Below are 17,279 nucleotides of genomic sequence, written 5' to 3' on the forward strand. Positions count from 1 at the left end.
TCCTACCTGTAATCCAACGCTGTTGTAGCAGTCCAGCTCCGCTGATCCGGATGAGCTCCTCCTTCACTTTGAAACCTGCATACACGAACAATCAAACGATTAAATAGCACTTGATAATCTCATAGAATAAAACATATTTAACACATAGATCAAGGAGTACATGAAACAACTCATAAATAACAAGTTATTGAGAAGAATGGACTCATTTGCATTAATAGGTAACAAAAGGAACAAATACAACCTGAGCCTTGGTGTTGTGCAAGTCCCTCCCAGGGTCCATCAAGAGTTCTCCTTTACTTTGACAAAGCTCACCCACTTCCAAATAGAACAAGCAAAGATGGCAATCTCTCCTCACAAGCTTCTAAATGGGAGTCCTAATTCCTGCAGCATTTACCCTTAGAAATGTATAGCTTCCAACCTCCCCTCCTTCTGGCCCAATGCCTGTATTTATAGTGCTCAAGAGGAAGTTAATCAGATCCACCATCAATGGGATAATCCCCTCTTTGGATGGGATAGCTCCCTTATTGATGGGATAAGTTCCTCTTTGGTAGGGGTACATGAACCATCTGGAGGCGCTCAATACACATCGAACAACCTTCTAGAATGCTCTAGAAATGACCACAAGTAACTTTTTAAAGATGAAACTTGCGCATTTTGACCTTTACAGGGGGATGCACCTGCCCCTTTACATACAGAGCGTACAAGTACGCAGCTTTTGTGAACATTGGGTGCGTACCCGCAGGTAAGGTTGAGAGAACCTGCGTACCCAGAGATAAATACATTTATAAAGACTTTCTCTCTTTTTGGAGTTTGACATGGAGAGCAGAGACATAAGACTTGCCTAAGAGGATAGCATGACTGTTGATAGAGCCATACTAACTGTAAATAGTCATGGTGACATTTTTTAGTGTAACAACGGGCCAGGTGCACACTTGACCCTGAATCCCTCAAGTTGGTCCTGCTCTGAGGAGTCCCTGAAGACCTCTTAGATACCCTTCACATGTTAGCTAGAGGAGATATTTACCAACTGCCTTATGAGGACATAAGGACTGTGTTTAGAAACCACTCTAGGGCAGCCCGGAAACGAGGTAGAGGAAACCTCCTCTCAGCTGGTATTCCTTTCTCCAAACATGAGTTTGCAAATCAATTAGAAGATCTCAAGAGTGAGGTGAGACAGACCATTGCCATGCAACTTGACACATTCAGGATCCAGCAGAAGAAGGAAGAAGCTGAGAGGGCCTTGGCTATCTTCTGCCCTAGATGTACAAGGAGACACCCTAAGAACGAATGCCCATTGCATTCAGTTGAAGTGTGTTTCGTTTGTGAGGAGGACCATCCCACAAATCAATGTCCAACCTTACCTGGGCTTAAAGCCATGTACCAAGGGACAGAAGCCCCCACTGAACCTCTCTATTTCCTGAACCAAAGGAGGCCACAAGGACCTAGACCTTACCAGCAGGGGATGCAAGGGGCACCCCAAGCTTATTACAGCCCCAACCAATCTACTCCTATGCCTTCCTGGGGTCCCCCTACTCATCCTTCCTGGTCTGTGCCTCCTCCATGGTCTTACCCACCTCAGTACCATACTCAACCCACTACTCATTCATATCACTCACATGCCCAGCCACAGCCTCAGTGGAATGCACCTCAGTCGGGGTGGAGGCCCCAGTACAACACTCCTCCCGCCATTTTGCCTCCACCACCAGTTCAACCTCAACCATTACCTCCTGCTCCTCCAAGGCAACCTAAAATGCCTGCTCAACCGAACCCGAACCCCAACAATAGACAGGCCCAGCAGGTATACACTGGGGAAACATCATGCCCTACCTATGCTGTGGAGATCCAGGAGATCAATTTGTGATCTGGGAAGACTCTTCCGGATCGCCAACCTCCTCCCCCAGAGGACAAGGAAGACAAACAGGAAAGTGAACCAAAGGCTATTCCACCCTTTCCTGAGAGACTAACAGCCACCACACAACCCAACCCAGGGGAGGATGAGCTTCTGGGAGAGCTCAAGCAGTTGTGTGTGAAAATACCACTTCTCCAAGCCATCAAGGATGTGCCAATATACAACAAACTGGTTAAGGAGAAGTGTTTAAAACACCCAGGCAGGCGAAAGAGAGATGCTTCAACCATCAATGTCTTAGGACAACTGTCTGACCTTATGTTAGGACAAGTCATCTGCCCAAAGTATCTAGATCCTCGGAGTCCTGTAGTAGATGTCCACATCAATGGCACCATCATACCGCACACCTTGATTGACCTGGGGGCTGCCATTAATGTAATGACCAGGGATACCATGCTCAAACTCAACCTTCAGGGTTCCTTGAGGAAGACCTCGACAGTCCTACAACTTGCAGATCGCTCCACCATGACTCCCGAAGGGATTGTGGAGGATGTCTTGGTCTCTGTCGACTGTTGGGAATACCCTGCAGATTTCTTGGTTCTGCAACCAAAGGCAAAGCTTACTGGATATCCTCTTATTTTGGGAAGGCCTTGGTTAGCCACTGCAGATGCTTACATAAGTTGCCGTGCAGGAAACATGACCATAAAAAATGGTCCTATGTCCAAGCAGCTAGTCCTATACCCTCCTGCCCAGCCCTCATTAGAGCATGACTTACCACTTTGGTTGGAGGAAGGAGAAGAGGACGAGGTGTACTCGGCACCTTTGTGCACCCTAGACACCACTAGAAGAGACCCCCCAACCGAGGATGACTTGATTGAGACCTTGATCCAGAATCCACCTCCTAGTGCACTGCCCTTAGAGGAATTGGTGGAGGATGCCCAAGCTAGCACCTTAGTAGACCTTTGTGCAACCAACCCTGTCACTCCCAGAGTCAAGAATGTGGAGTTCGGCCCTGTGAGAACGTTAAAGATCATCTCCTCCCTATCTCCTTCCCAAGAAAAGGAGCTGTGTAGTCTGTTGGCCAGTCATCTAGATGCTTTTGCTTGGAGCTATAAGGAGATGAAAGGAGTCCATCCTTCGGTCTGTACCCATCACATTTACATCAAGGAGGATTGTAAACCGGTTAGGCAACCCCATAGGAGAATGAATCCAGCCCTTAAGGACATTGTCAAGGAAGAATTGCAAAAACTGTTGGATGCCGGATTCATTTACCCCATCTCAGATAGCGAATGGGTGTCCCCTCTGGTGTTGGTTCCCAAGAAAAATGGGAAGTGGAGAATCTGTGTGGACTACCGAGAACTGAACAAAGCTACCAAGAAAGACCATTTCCCTCTACCTTTCATAGATCAAGTGTTGGATGGACTGGCAGGAAAGAAGTTCTTCTCTTTCCTAGATGGGTTTAGCGGGTACAACCAAATCCAAATCAGCCCGGAAGACCAAGATAAGACCACCTTCACTTGTCCTTGGGGTACCTTTGCCTACCAAGTTCTTCCCTTTGGGCTATGCAATGCTCCTGCTACCTTCCAAAGCGCTGTCTTGAGCATCTTCTCGGAGCTGGTCCATGATGCGGTGGAAATCTATATGGATGACTTCACTCCTTATGGGTCCAACTTCCAGGAAGCATTGTCCAATCTGGGAAAAGTCCTAACCAAATGCATTGAGATGAACCTGTCCCTTAGTCCTGAAAAATGTGAATTCTTGATGATTGAAGGGACCGTGCTAGGCCATACCATTTCTTGCCAAGGGTTACAAGTGGATCCTAACAAAATTGCTCTCATCAAGAGGGTTCCACCTCCCCAAAAGGTAAGGGATGTTCGGAGTTTCTTAGGATTAGCGGGGTATTACAGGAGATTCATTAAAGACTTCAGCAAGCTAGCCTCGCCATTGTTTGGTTTGTTGGCAAAAGATGTGGAGTTTAAATGGACTGACGATTGTCAGAGGGCTTTGAATGAATTAAAGGAAAAGTTGGTGTCTGCCCCAATCTTGAGAGGTCCCAACTGGGCCCTACCTTTCCACATCCACACTGATGCCTTGAACAAAGCCATAGGGGCAGCCTTAGGACAAGTGGAACAAAAACTTCTGTATGCCATTTACTTTGTCAGCAAAAACTTATCCAAAGCAGAACTGAATTACATTGTAACCGAGAAAGAATTCTTGGCGGTGGTCCATGCACGGAACAAGTTCCGACACTATATCACTGGCTATCAAACATTTGTACATACTGATCATGCTGCAATTAAATATTTAATGAATAAACCAGATATGAATGCTCGTATTATTAGATGGTTACTTTTGTTGCAGCAGTTTGATTTGACCATTGTTGACAAACCAGGTAAAGAAAATGTTGTTGCTGACTTTTTATCTAGATTGGATTTGTCTGCAGATGAGGATGGAATAGTGGATGACCAGATGCCCGATGAACATCTGTTTGCTATCTCAGTACTCTCTCCGTGGTTTGCTGATGTAGCAAACTACCTTGTTTCAACACAGTTCCCTCCGCGCCTATCTTCAAGAGAGAAGAGCAGAATCATCAGAAAAAGTGCCTCATTTACTTGGATCGGGGGCAACCTGTTCAAGCTTGGCCCTGATCATATCTTAAGGCGTTGTGTAAGGGAGGAGGAAGTCTTTGATATCCTCCTCACCTGTCATGATGGGCCTTGTGGAGGACATTTTGCAGCAAAGAGGACTACCTTCAAAATCCTGCAGGCAGGCTACTATTGGCCCACACTTCATCAAGATGTTAGAAGGTATATCAGCCAATGTGACCGATGCCAAAGAATGGGGAAACCGACTCAAAGGGATGAGATGCCTCTCCAACCTCAAGTGACTCTTGAGCCATTTGAGAAGTGGGGTATGGACTTTGTGGGTCCCATTAACCCTCCTTCGAGGCAAAGGTCTTACATCATTGTGTGCACTGACTACCTGACAAAGTGGGCAGAAACTAAGGCAATCAAAGCAGCAACAGAAGAAAAGGTGGCCGAGTTCTTAAGAGAAAACATCTTCTACAAGTTTGGCTACCCAAGAGAGCTAGTCACCGATCAAGGAAGCCAGTTCACATCCAACTTAATTGAAGACCTACTAGCTCATCACAAAATCAAGCATAGGACTTCCACCCCCTATCATCCACAGGCAAATGGGCAAGTGGAAGTCACCAACAGAGCATTGGAAGGGATTTTGACTAAGGTGGTGAGCAGCAGTAGGAAAGATTGGGCAGATCGCCTGGTTGAAGCCACATGGGCTTACAACACCACCTGGAAGACCACCACCGGCTTCACACCTTATGAGCTGGTCTATGGGAAGAAAGCTTTGCTGTCTATTGAATTTGAATACAACAATTTGAGGATGGCAGCTCAGCTGGACCTAGATCTCAGCCATGCACAACAAGAAAGGTTATTGCAGCTGAATGGGCTGGACGAGCACCGAATGCAGGCCCTCCTTCACTCAGAAGTGGTTCAACTTCAGAGAAAGGTGTGGCATGACCAACACCTCAATGACAAGCAATTCCAGCCAGGAGATTGGGCACTGTTGTATGACTCCAGGCACAAAGATTTCAAGGGGAAGCTGAGAACCAAATGGCTGGGACCATATGCAGTGGAAAAATGTCATGACAATGGATCTGTTCTTATTCAGACCATTGATGAGGAGTCCATCCCCATGCTTGTCAATGGGCATCGACTGAAGATCTACAAGAAACCTCTCTCCAGACAAGAGTTCATCAAAACTATGGAGAAATCAGTGTTGGTCATAGAAAAGGGTTCTGCCTCTGCTTTGGGCATACCCTGAAAGGTCTAAATATATATCTATATATATATATATATATATATATATATATATATATATATATCTAATAATAAAGATCCTTGGGTGAAAACCTTTCTGAGGCTCCCAAGGCAGGTGGTAGGGGTGAAAACCTCATTGAGGCGCCCCTATTGTCTTTCAAAAAAAAAAGGAATTTGAAAAAGATCCTTAAGTGAAAACCTCTCTGAGGCGCTTAAGGCAGATGGCAAGGGTGAAAACCTCATTGAGGTGCCCCTGCTATCTTTCAAAAAAAAAAAAGAAAAAAAAAAGAAAAAAACAGTAAGCAAAAGAGAGGGACAGCAAGTTTATAATGTGGAAATGCATGCAGGTTGTAGGTGTTCTATGAAGGAGAGGAGGTCTCTCAACTCAAAGTCAAGGATCCTTATCATGCTGCCAGGAGACCTCACCAGCACCTCCTCCAAGAATACTCATCTTTTCCAAGGTATGGGCACGATTTCATTACAGCTTAAGTCTTCTACAGGAAGATGCAGACTTTCTACAGGAAGGTGCAGACTTTCTACAGGAAGGTGCAGACTTTCTACAGGAAGTTCTGTATTTCTACAGGAAACTTCCTGTAGAAGTTCGGGACGGCCCAGAATTCATTACATGAGGAGATCTAACGACCAAGGTTCGGTATGGATGCATGCAAGCTACTATTTTCACCCTCACACACTGCTGTCACCTCCTTCTACCACCTCTGTCGACATGCAATGAAGGTACCTGCACAATCAAGGCAGATCATTGAGATTCAAGAGAAAGCAATTTTTTTTTTTCAATGAAAAAACGCTGAGATGCCGTGCCATACCCATCCCAGCTATCTAAGAGCCCTGTGAGCATGATCGTGGGGCCACCGTCTTCACCGTGCAGCATGCACCCGAGGAGGAAAAACTGCTACAGGACATCCTGCAGGAGTCCCGTAGCAGTTAAGCCAACTAGAGTGCACACCTTTCCACCGCCTGCAACATGCAAAGATCACGCGGGCGCATGCAGCCGAAGCATCAAATTCATCGTCAGCAGCCTGTAAAGAGGAACCTCCGGACCTATGCAATTACGCAGCAGCAAACAAATCAACTCATCATCATCCAAAAGCTTGAAGAATCGTGTCGTGGCCGCACAGGTAAGTGCCTCGCCCTTTCTTCCATCGAATTGCATGAATTTTACTTTGAAATGTTTGCAAAGTGTGAAGTGAATGGGTTGAGCGGTCGTATGGCCATTCGAATGGCCACGTCGACCAGGCAGTGGTCTAGTCGGATGTTTGAACGGTGGTCGTGGCAGAAAGGAACGGGTAGTGCACACGTGAGAGCCATCCAGTCGGGAAAAACGAGTTTTAACAGAAGTGACGGCGGCGGATCTGCGGGGAACGATGCGGCAGTAAGGGAACTCGTAGACGAATGATGGAGTGACGTCGTCCAACGGTCCGGCAGGGACAGCTCACCCCCGCGCCACGTATTCTGCCAAATTCAAATCTAATCGGCTAGATTTCCACCCCACGCATTTATCATTCACCGTTTGAAAGTCGAGTGATCATCTGGATCTCTTTGCAGCTCGACACTCCAAGTCTTTGGCCGTTCGAACGCCTGTTAAGCAGCACAGAGAGCGCAGACCCACTGCAGTATCCTCCGGAATTCGCGCGCTGCTTCTACAGGAAAGCTGTTTCTACAGGAAATTGGGTTCCTCACGTCAAAAGGTGGCGGATTAACAAGGTAAGCCTGAACCTTCCATGCAATTGGTTTCGAGGGTGGCATAGTCGACGTCCTACAGTCTGGTCGTGAAAAAATTGCAAGTATTGTCTGCGGTTGCATGAATTGTCGTCCTACAGGATGTGAGTTATAATTAAGCTGTGTTAAGGTCGTCGGGATATAAGTTTTTGTGAATTGTATGCGTGGCAGAGGCGTAATTCTATGCTCTGTCACAGTAGGCCAATTTTCTTCCGCACCCGCCACCTCCAGTTAACGCGGCAGTTTTTCACCATGCCGGGTGGGTTCATCAGAAGGGAACCAACCGACTCCACAAAGCTAAGGGAAAATCCTGAGGTGGTGGAGCTGTTCACGCAAGCACAATGGATGTCATTCTGCGATAAATTGCAGGGCTATGACGACGAGGTGGCAGAGGAGTTTTTGCAAGCTCTGAGGCCGAAATCCAAAACATTGGCCATCGTCAACTTCAGGGGTTTGAGTCTCAGACTCACCCCACAATTTATCAGCCGAGTTACTGAGCTCCCAATGGGATTACCATGGGATAAAGAAGAAAGAAAATTGGGCCAACAGGCTAAGAAAGAATTCTTTCCACCAGAGGAGGAATTCTCAGAAGATAAAAATGGGGTTCGTAGAACCAGCTTACTGCCACCGTGGAGTGAAGTTAGCCTGCAGATTATGAAGTACATCACCTACGAAGGTCGGTTTAGCATAGTATATGGGTACCATTTTCGGTTACTCACGGAATTAAGGCATCATATGGGCCTACCTGTAGAAAACAAACTCAGTCTCCCCTACTTTCTACTACAGTCTCTGATTGAGTGTGCCACCAAGTTGAAAGAAGGCACACCAGACCAGGTAGCCCACCATGGACTCATCAAACTCCTCGTGGAGGATGCGCTCCACACATACAAGGTTCCTCTCTCATGGGAAGCCTTCAGGAATTTGACCAAGGATGGTGATATAAAGATGCTGACCGAAGAGCTCGGTTCATCTAGCAGTGAGGAGAAAGAGTCAGTGCCCGCAGGGAAGGAAGAAAAAGGCCAGAAGACCACGACCACGGAGCAGAAGAAAAAGCAAGAGAAGAAACAAGAGAAAACGGGTGCCAAAGAGAAGGATGACACACCCATGTTGACAGCCAGAGAGAGAAGATTGCAAAGCAGAGTGGACAAGGCTGAGAAGGTCCACATCAGCAAAAGTGCCTCGACAGCAACCGCAACCAAGTCAAAAAGTAAAACTCATGCAGCAAAACAAACCAAAGCGGTGACACCTGTTTCTACAGGAAAACCGAAACTGGCTTCTACAGGAAGCCCGAAATCAACTGAAAAAGGGTCTTCTACAGGAAGCCCGAAATTAACTAAAACAGGGTCTTCTACAGGAAGCCCTGAAAAAGCGAAACCCAAGGAGAAGAAAGCTGACATTCTTGCAAGGGAGGCAGCAGCTGTGCTGGCCGCCCTCAGCACACCTCCTAAGCCAAAGGAGAAGAGAAAAAGGGAGACCCCTCTATATTTTAAAGCTCGAAGAAGTGTGAGAATAAAGACGGGCAAGCCACAGCCTCCGTCCAGTAGCCCAATCATTATCGAAGATGCCCCTACTTCGCCCAAGGAGAGGTCCCCCTCGAGGATATCAGTCACCTATGAGAGGGGGAGCCTGAAGAAAACTACTTGGAAAGAAAGGTTAGACCAATTGACTACAAAAGCTCGGCTACAGGATGCTGAGGATGCTCTACAGGAAACCTTAGCCAGGCTTAAAGAAACTGAGAGAATGGAAGGAGAAGCACCCTCATCACCACCGAGGGAGGGCGAAGTAGAGCCACCAAAAGAGGTGGAGAAAGAGCATATACCAGAGCCCAACCCTCAGCCAAGTCTGAGTTCATATTACAACTTTTTAGAGGCTGGCAAAATTATACCTCAGAAATTTACTGTGCCACTGTTTTTTGCATTGGAGGAAGAAAGAGTCCGTACACACACGTGGATGAAGATAGCCAAGTCAAAGGGTGTGGCAGACATAGGTCCCTTGCAGGAGTAGCTCAAGGAGGCCAGAAGTGAATTGTCCATGGCTAAACACGTGGCAAATTTCCAACGAGTGTTCCTACAGGAAGAAAACCAAAAGCTGAGATTGCAGCTACAGGCGCTGAGGACAGGGATAGCTACATCCTCCAAGGACACCACAACAGAATAGCAAGGCAAAAAGGAACTGAACACCGGTCTTGGACAGCCAACCACACATCTACAGGAAGCAGAGTAGCAAGCACAAATTGAGGTGCAAGCTCTCAGACAACAGCTGCAACAGAAAGAGGCACAATTGGCCTGCATGGCCAGTTGGGCCATGGATGCTATACAATGCAGGCAGCCGGCCAAATCCTATGGCTTGTACTTGAAAGACCAATGGCTGCAATTTCAAATCAATACCTTGGCGCAAAGAGGTATCTCTCAGCTCCAAGACCCGCAGCAATTCATTGAAGTATGCAACACCAGCTCATCAGAGGATAAGGCCAAATTAGCGGAGTTCTACCTCCATAATTTGGCCCTGCCTAATGTAGTTTCATGGGATCCCAATACGGCCTTGGGAGATATGCAATTAATGGCATTTGCCTCATGGCTGAACCATGAGGACAAAAGAGCAGCAGAAGCCAAAGCGGTCATGAACCGAGAGCTGAATGAGCCATTGCTCATCAGACCAGAACCAGGGGATCCAGTTGCACTAATCTCGGCACACCAACATTTGTCCACTGACCCTCAAGCTTCATTGAGATATATGGATCAACAGGCCCAAGCCATAGCTCATTTTGAAGACATGGAGAGACTGTTAGGAGACAACGCTGTCCAAGCATGCACCCGCAGATGGAATACATTGGCCCACAGTCTGAAAATCCGAGAGTATCATACCCCAACTCGGATGAGGGAAGCTCTAGTACGGGTAGCCCTCTATAAGAAATCCATGCAAAACCTCCAGGCCAGCTGGATTGGCCTCAAACTAAGCCCACCACTGCTGCTAGGATTAATGGAGGGCAGCATGGAGAAGGATGATAATGAACAGTGGGAAGAGGTGAACAGAAAGGCTGGGTTTCATATCAGCAAGGAGGACACTACTACAGAGGCCTGGGATGTAAGGGTGGCAGTAAAGGCAATGAAGGATGAAGAGTTGGACTAGTTGCTCAAGGATGAGCAAATATTTTAGCTGGGGGGTGATGATGAGCCCCAAATTTTGGTAACATTTTGGGCTCATTTGGCCTACTTACCTTGCTCAACCCTTCATTTTTTATCACTTATGCATCATTTCTTAGTATATTCATGTTATTTGTAGGAAGGAGGGCAGTCATTATTCCTAGGTGGCTAATACATGATTGTTTCAGGTTTTTTGACATTAAATGGAGCAAAACCACACAGATGGAGGCAAGGAGACAGCCAAGGTGGCATTGCGGTTTTGTAGGAAGGTTGTCCACAGCCTTGAATGACCTTCCTCGTGATCTCCACCCCAACTCCGAGCTCCAACAACTATCACCACCGAGCTAGAAGGCAGCCAACGGATTCTAAAGGAACAACAGTTTACTTTTAGTTGGACAGCCAAGCCCCACTAATTGAGGAGGCCAGCTTGGCCCTCATAATGTATAAATATTGAGGCTGTAGCCTTCGATGGGAACTTTTGAACCTTTGTTGCAGATTTTGAATCACGAGCTATAGCTCTATTTTGCTCTTTGTAAGCCATCTTTGGCATGTTGTTAGACTTATGATTATGATCTTTTAATAAAAGGCAGGCAGATTTGAGTTCAATTCTGAGTTCTTAGAGGAGCTATAGCTCTCAGGTTTGGGCCCAACCTGAGAGCAATAGGCCTCCTTTCTTTGTATTGTTACTTGTCTTTCCTTTCAACATTTCATTTCTTTTCCTTTACATGCACTTGGAAAACATAGTTTGCTGATTCGAATTTCTTGATGTGATTAAGTAGGTTAGTTTTATGGATAAAGTGCTTTCAGTAGTTTAGATTAGAGTAAGGATTGGAGTTAATCAGAGTTCGAAAAAAGGTTGAATGCACACTCACTTTCACCTCTGTTTGGGGACCGGAAGTGCAGACCGTGCCAACTACCAAAAACACTGTTTTATATGTTCATGCAAGCTTTAACGCAATAATTTCAGTTGTAGGAGTGTCCATGCACTTAGATTTTGTGGAGTAGCTCTTCGTCTCAGCACCATGCACGATTCTCCCTTAACTTACATTGTTGTTCTTTGGTTTTTAATAAAACAGTGAGAGTAGATTGATGACATTTCGGTGATACTCAAGACAGAGGAGATTTGTTCCATTTACACTGCGCAGCACCACTTTATCATTTCCTTCTCCTTCTCAGCCGTGCCTAAGCCATCTCCTTACCTCCCAGCTAGATCATTTGCCCACCAACTCTTCTATTATCCATGTTGTTTTATCCTTTCGGCCTTCCATTGCCTCTAACCTCCTCTAGATCAACCAGCTTTACACACCCCCTCTCCATCTCATCTCTCTGTCCATAAGCCATCACAAGCTCCCCTCTCATCCTAGCTATCCACCCATATAGCTCGTTCACTCCTCCATCACCCAAAACTCCAATTGCAGAACATCCTGTAGAAGTTAGCAGACTTCCTGTAGAAATCCCGAGCTTCCTGTAGGATCCCCTGCAGACATCCTGTAGAAGCTTGCAAACACGGTTGCCAGGCATCTAAATGTTGTGAACTTCTGTGGAATGATGTTAGGGATCCCCTGGAACCTCTCAGAGTCCTCCTGACCTTTTCCAAGCCTTCCTCCCCTTGAACTACCCCTGCACGATCAAGACCCAGTAAGAAGCACAGTCATAATAACTCCAACCACTTGAGCAAAAATACAAAAACATGTTCTCTTCATATGAAAGTAGTTTAGACTCATGCCTCTCATCTCACTAGAGGTAATGGCATCATTTTTAGAAGTTGCATTCCCACCATTGCATCGTAGGGATTAAGCTGGTCAAATTAGGGTTTACTAGGGTTTCCATGTTTTGTTGGATTTCAGTTCATTCTTGCAAAGTAGGTTAATTTCCTTTGAGATAGCTTTCGTTCATCACTTAAAAATCTTCTTCTGAGAACATATAGAAGTTGGCTTGAGCCCTAGCGGACTTGTGCCAGCTGACCAAGTGACAGCTGTGACAAGAGCTAGTACTTGTGCATACAGCATCGTCACTTCCAAGTTTGTTACGAACTACCGGGTTGATAAAACTAGAGAAGGAAGCTCCAGGAGTTGTAGCATTATTTCTACAATACTGGAGCCCACCAATCTTGCAGGTATTTGGTGAAGCTGGGCAAGTAAGGGAGCAGGTAGCTGGGAGCTGTCAAAGAGAAGAGAGATTGGATCAAAGGACTAGCGCAAGACACAGGTTGGTTCATCCTATTTCTCTTTGTTTATAGTTCATAAAGGAGAATACAAAAGTAGTTTTCTCTGTTTGTTTCTAAGGTCACTGTCACACCTTAGTGGGATAGGGTTGTTCTGAATAGACACTTTTCCCGTTAACACCTGTCCCGGCAACGGAACCATTTTTTTGCTTATGTGGGCTTGACCCAGGTTCAGAGTTATTTATCCAAACAAATCCCTACACTACTGGCCCTTTTGGCATCAACCCGCGGAGCACGAACTGAAGTTTGACCCGAAGTAGTATGGGGGGATGCTGGAACCAAGTTTCCACACCCTTGAGATGGATGTGATGTCAATTTATTCCAACTAGACCTGCCTTCGTGCAGGTTACCTCGTGCTCTGTCCTAACCTTCAGTACCTTCGCGATCTATCACAATCAGCTTTCATGCAACCCTAACTAGGGGCTGAGATGCTTTCATGTTGCTATGGCAGTGAACTGCGCTATATCCCCAAACTACGCTGAGTATCTTACTTATCTTATTAACAGATCTTGATTATCTTTGCGTAACAGATATTCTAACTCGTGTTTAATTAGCCAATACAGTTATACACATTTGCGCATCATATAAGCATTAAAAGTGAAATTCATACCCAATATAACAGATGAATAAAACAGCAAATACAGACGCAGAATTGATAGAAACTTCTCTTTATTAATACTTCCAGATGATTACAGACTCGACTTGCCCTGCACACTCAGCTGCGGACTACTAGGCCTCTACGCGCTCAGCTCCAGAGCCTCTTTCTACTCTACGACCCAAAACTAGACTTTACACTTCATATCTATCTCGCATACATCACCCTTCCTTAGAATTTCTGTGATTAGCTTTCCTTTAACTACTTAGAGATTCGCTCTATTTATACAATCCCATGGTTCGCGGACCATGGGTAGGTCTTCTACAGCCGACATTACAATATCAAAATTAAGGGCAAACAACCCTATGACTCTTTAACAAACTACGTGCTCCGCACCCACAAAATGCGGTCTTTACATTGGAATTAAAAAATTGACCAAAATCTGGGCTCTAAGCCCAAAAACTACCCTTGGGGGATCCTGCACCCAATAGACACCACAAATTCCTTTGATAGCAAATAATATCTCAATTTATTCAAGATAGAGTAATTTGGTTAGAATCATTTAATTTCTCACTAAAGAATGATATTGGCTCACCTTATTGACTCAATACCAATGCAATCATTGAACTAATTTCATCACAATCAACTTGAAACACCTTGTTGAAATTTGGAAGTGCCAACGCCAATTATTTGTTTACCTTCTTCATGAAGTTTTAGGAATAATTTTATGCTACGTCTATTGTCCACTAGAAAGCTCCCCTCTTCATATACTTAGTGAATGGTGCACAAATCCCACTAAAGTTTCTAATAAAATTCTAATAAAAACTTGGTATATCATGGAAATTTCTTACATAAAATGTAAATATAGTCATCAACTAATATATAATGGTTTTCACCTTTCTAGGATCCATCTTCATACCTTCACTAGAAACCACAAAACCCAAGTAAACCAACTCTTCTTACAAGAAGGTATGCTTCTTCAAGTTAATTTTCATCTTCTCCACATTTAGCTTATCCAACACTTGGTTCATATGCTCCAAATGCATTCTTTGTCCCTAATAAAAATTAGAAAGTCATCTTGGTTCATATGCTCTAACTTCTCTTCTTTGACCCTGCTAAAAATCAGAATTTCCTTGAGATATATGATGGAAAACTTTCCCATAAATAGCTTCATGACCTCAATCATCAACCTCACAAATGTACTAAGCACATTACTTAATCCAAATGGCGTATTCAACCATTCAAATAGATCATAATTGATCTTGAACATTGTTTTTAACTCATCACCTTCCTTTATCTAAATCAGATGGTATGCACTCTTCAAATATATCTTTAAAAAGTGCTTTCCCCCACTCAAATATTTCAAGAGGTTCTAAGCACATTGGTTAAATATAAATAACATAATCAACCATTCAAATAGCTCATGATTCATACTAAGCATTATATTACATTGATCACCTTCCATTATTAAGTTAGATGGTGTGCACTCTTCAAATATATCTTTGAAAAATGTTTATCCCCACTCAAATATTCTATGAGGTCCTCCATTTTTGAAAAGGTAAATCAATACTTGATAGTATTCTTATTAATAACTCATGCATTAATTCACATTCACCATTCACCATTCTACTTTGACATTAGTATTGTTGGGACAACATAGGGGCTTAAACTTTCTCATATCAACTCCCTATCAACTAATTCGTGCATATGTCTATTTACTTATTCACTCTTTGTTGGAATAATTATATAAATTAATTTATTGGGTAGATTCACCTTGGAATTGATTCAATTTGATGTGAAGTACTTATCAAAAGAGGCATTCTCACTGGGATATCATATGCATCAATCCTTGTAAACTCCTTCAACAAATGTTGAAGCTCCATTGGCACATAACTAACTTTTCCTCATCTTCTTGTACCTTCTTTGGAATAATGGAAAAACACTTTTTTTCCATCTTTTAGTGTTTCAAAAACTCTTTGAATGAACACAACATTACTCGACCACTTTTGTTTCCACTACTATTCATTGTTGTTGTCTCATTTTCCACCATTGGCTCAATGCTATAACATTATCAATCCTTATTAAATACATATGAATTTTGCATGCCATTATAGAAACATTCTTATCAAATAGCCACATCTTCCAAGTAACATATTACAAGTGTCCATCTTAACCACATCACATAATACCTAGTCATTGAAGTTGTTGATTAAACTCATCCCCAACATTACTATGTCAGGATGACTTGTTGAGCCTTTTGTAATCATGAAACTCTATATGGATTGGGATGAGTAATGAAATTTGATTTCAACTTCTCAACACATTTGTGGATGCCATATTTTCTATATTTTCACTATGTATGATCAAATTTCCATGTTCATCCTGAACCTTGCATTTAGTTTTAAAATCCTTCTTCCTTTTTTCATGTTCATTTGTGATATTCTTCTCAAGATTAAGAAACACACTAACATAAGGTTTTCACCATATTCACATATAAGTACTAAAACATTTTCTCCAATAATTTGTACCTCATTTGCAAGCATGGAATGAATCTAGGCTTCATTGTTTCTTCATAAATTGTTCTTATTTAGGATGTTGGATTCCTTATGCCCATGTTCTCCACATGTGTGGCAATTAATACTTACCATTTCTTCTTCCAAATCCTTTATCTCTAACAATATGTATGTGTCCTTTGGAAATTGCTATTGGTCACTTCATCTTCTCTCCCATATCTAGATAGTCCTCATGAAACTTTTTCTCTTCCTCTTCCTTAAACACCCTCTCCTCCATTTCCTATTCAAATTTTACTCTACATTCAAGGAAATTTGGCATACTTCATCAATAATTTGAAAATCAATGGTATTTATCTTGTCTTCGATCTAAAGCTTCAATCCATTTACATATAATTGATATGATTAAGAAAATTATTTTTGCGGTGCTAAAATTCCTTTTCAGATTATATTAAATATGCTTGAGGATTTGTGAGATTGTTTTCAAGTTTAAACACGGGTTTTTGAGTGTTTTTATGTGCAAATTAACATAAACAAATGATTGAACAACAACAAATGACATACATAAACATCACCATAAATAGTATCACAACAACACATGATGAAAGAATTCACCCCTCCTGGGCTATGTCTCCTTGGTCCATCTTCCAATGGATTGGCCCTCTCTATTATGCCAAAAAATGTGAGTACATCAGTTTACAATGCTCAGAATGCTCTGAAACTTGTTCCAATGGCTCCAAAATGCCCAAAAATGCCTGTATAGCCTCTTTTTGCTCCTGATTTAGTAAAAAACTGAAGAAGCTATGACCTTTCCAAATCTTCTGCTAATCACACCGCAAATTCCCCAAAATCTGGCATCATCCTACAATTTCGCCCCATAAACGCGCTAACGGAGCAACAATTTCACCGAAAATCAGGCAAAATTTTTGGATAGTTAAAATGCCCACTAAAGCTTAAGTTTCGAAAATTGCGGCCACGTGGGGGGGCCACGTGCTTGAGGCTAAGTCCAAAGGCCCACCCTCGCCAATCGGGTCCCCACTCCTTCGTGGTGGTCACAAACGCAATTATGTAACCATGGGCTGGCCCCACGCGGGCTAGCCCGTTCCTCCGAACTCTGCACCAACAAACTTTAAATAAACCACGTGAACATAAGAAGTTAAGAAACACCCCGATGATGTATTGGTAATGGTTTTGTATTATCGTTGGGAGGTCGCGAGTTCGACCCCTTCTGCCTCTACCTAGACTATAACAAAGTTTTTGGTGGTCTCCCGGGTTGCCATGTGGCACCCTCCGGCTGGGCCACATGTCACCCCATGGTTGGCCACCCCACCAACCAATCAAAAGTGCTTACATTCAACCAATAAGAATGTGCCACTTGGCACAAT

Source organism: Pinus tabuliformis, chromosome 6, assembly GCF_031772625.1.
Source record: "Pinus tabuliformis cultivar Carrire ecotype Pingquan chromosome 6, CPIR1, whole genome shotgun sequence".
Taxonomy (NCBI): Eukaryota; Viridiplantae; Streptophyta; class Pinopsida; order Pinales; family Pinaceae; genus Pinus; species Pinus tabuliformis.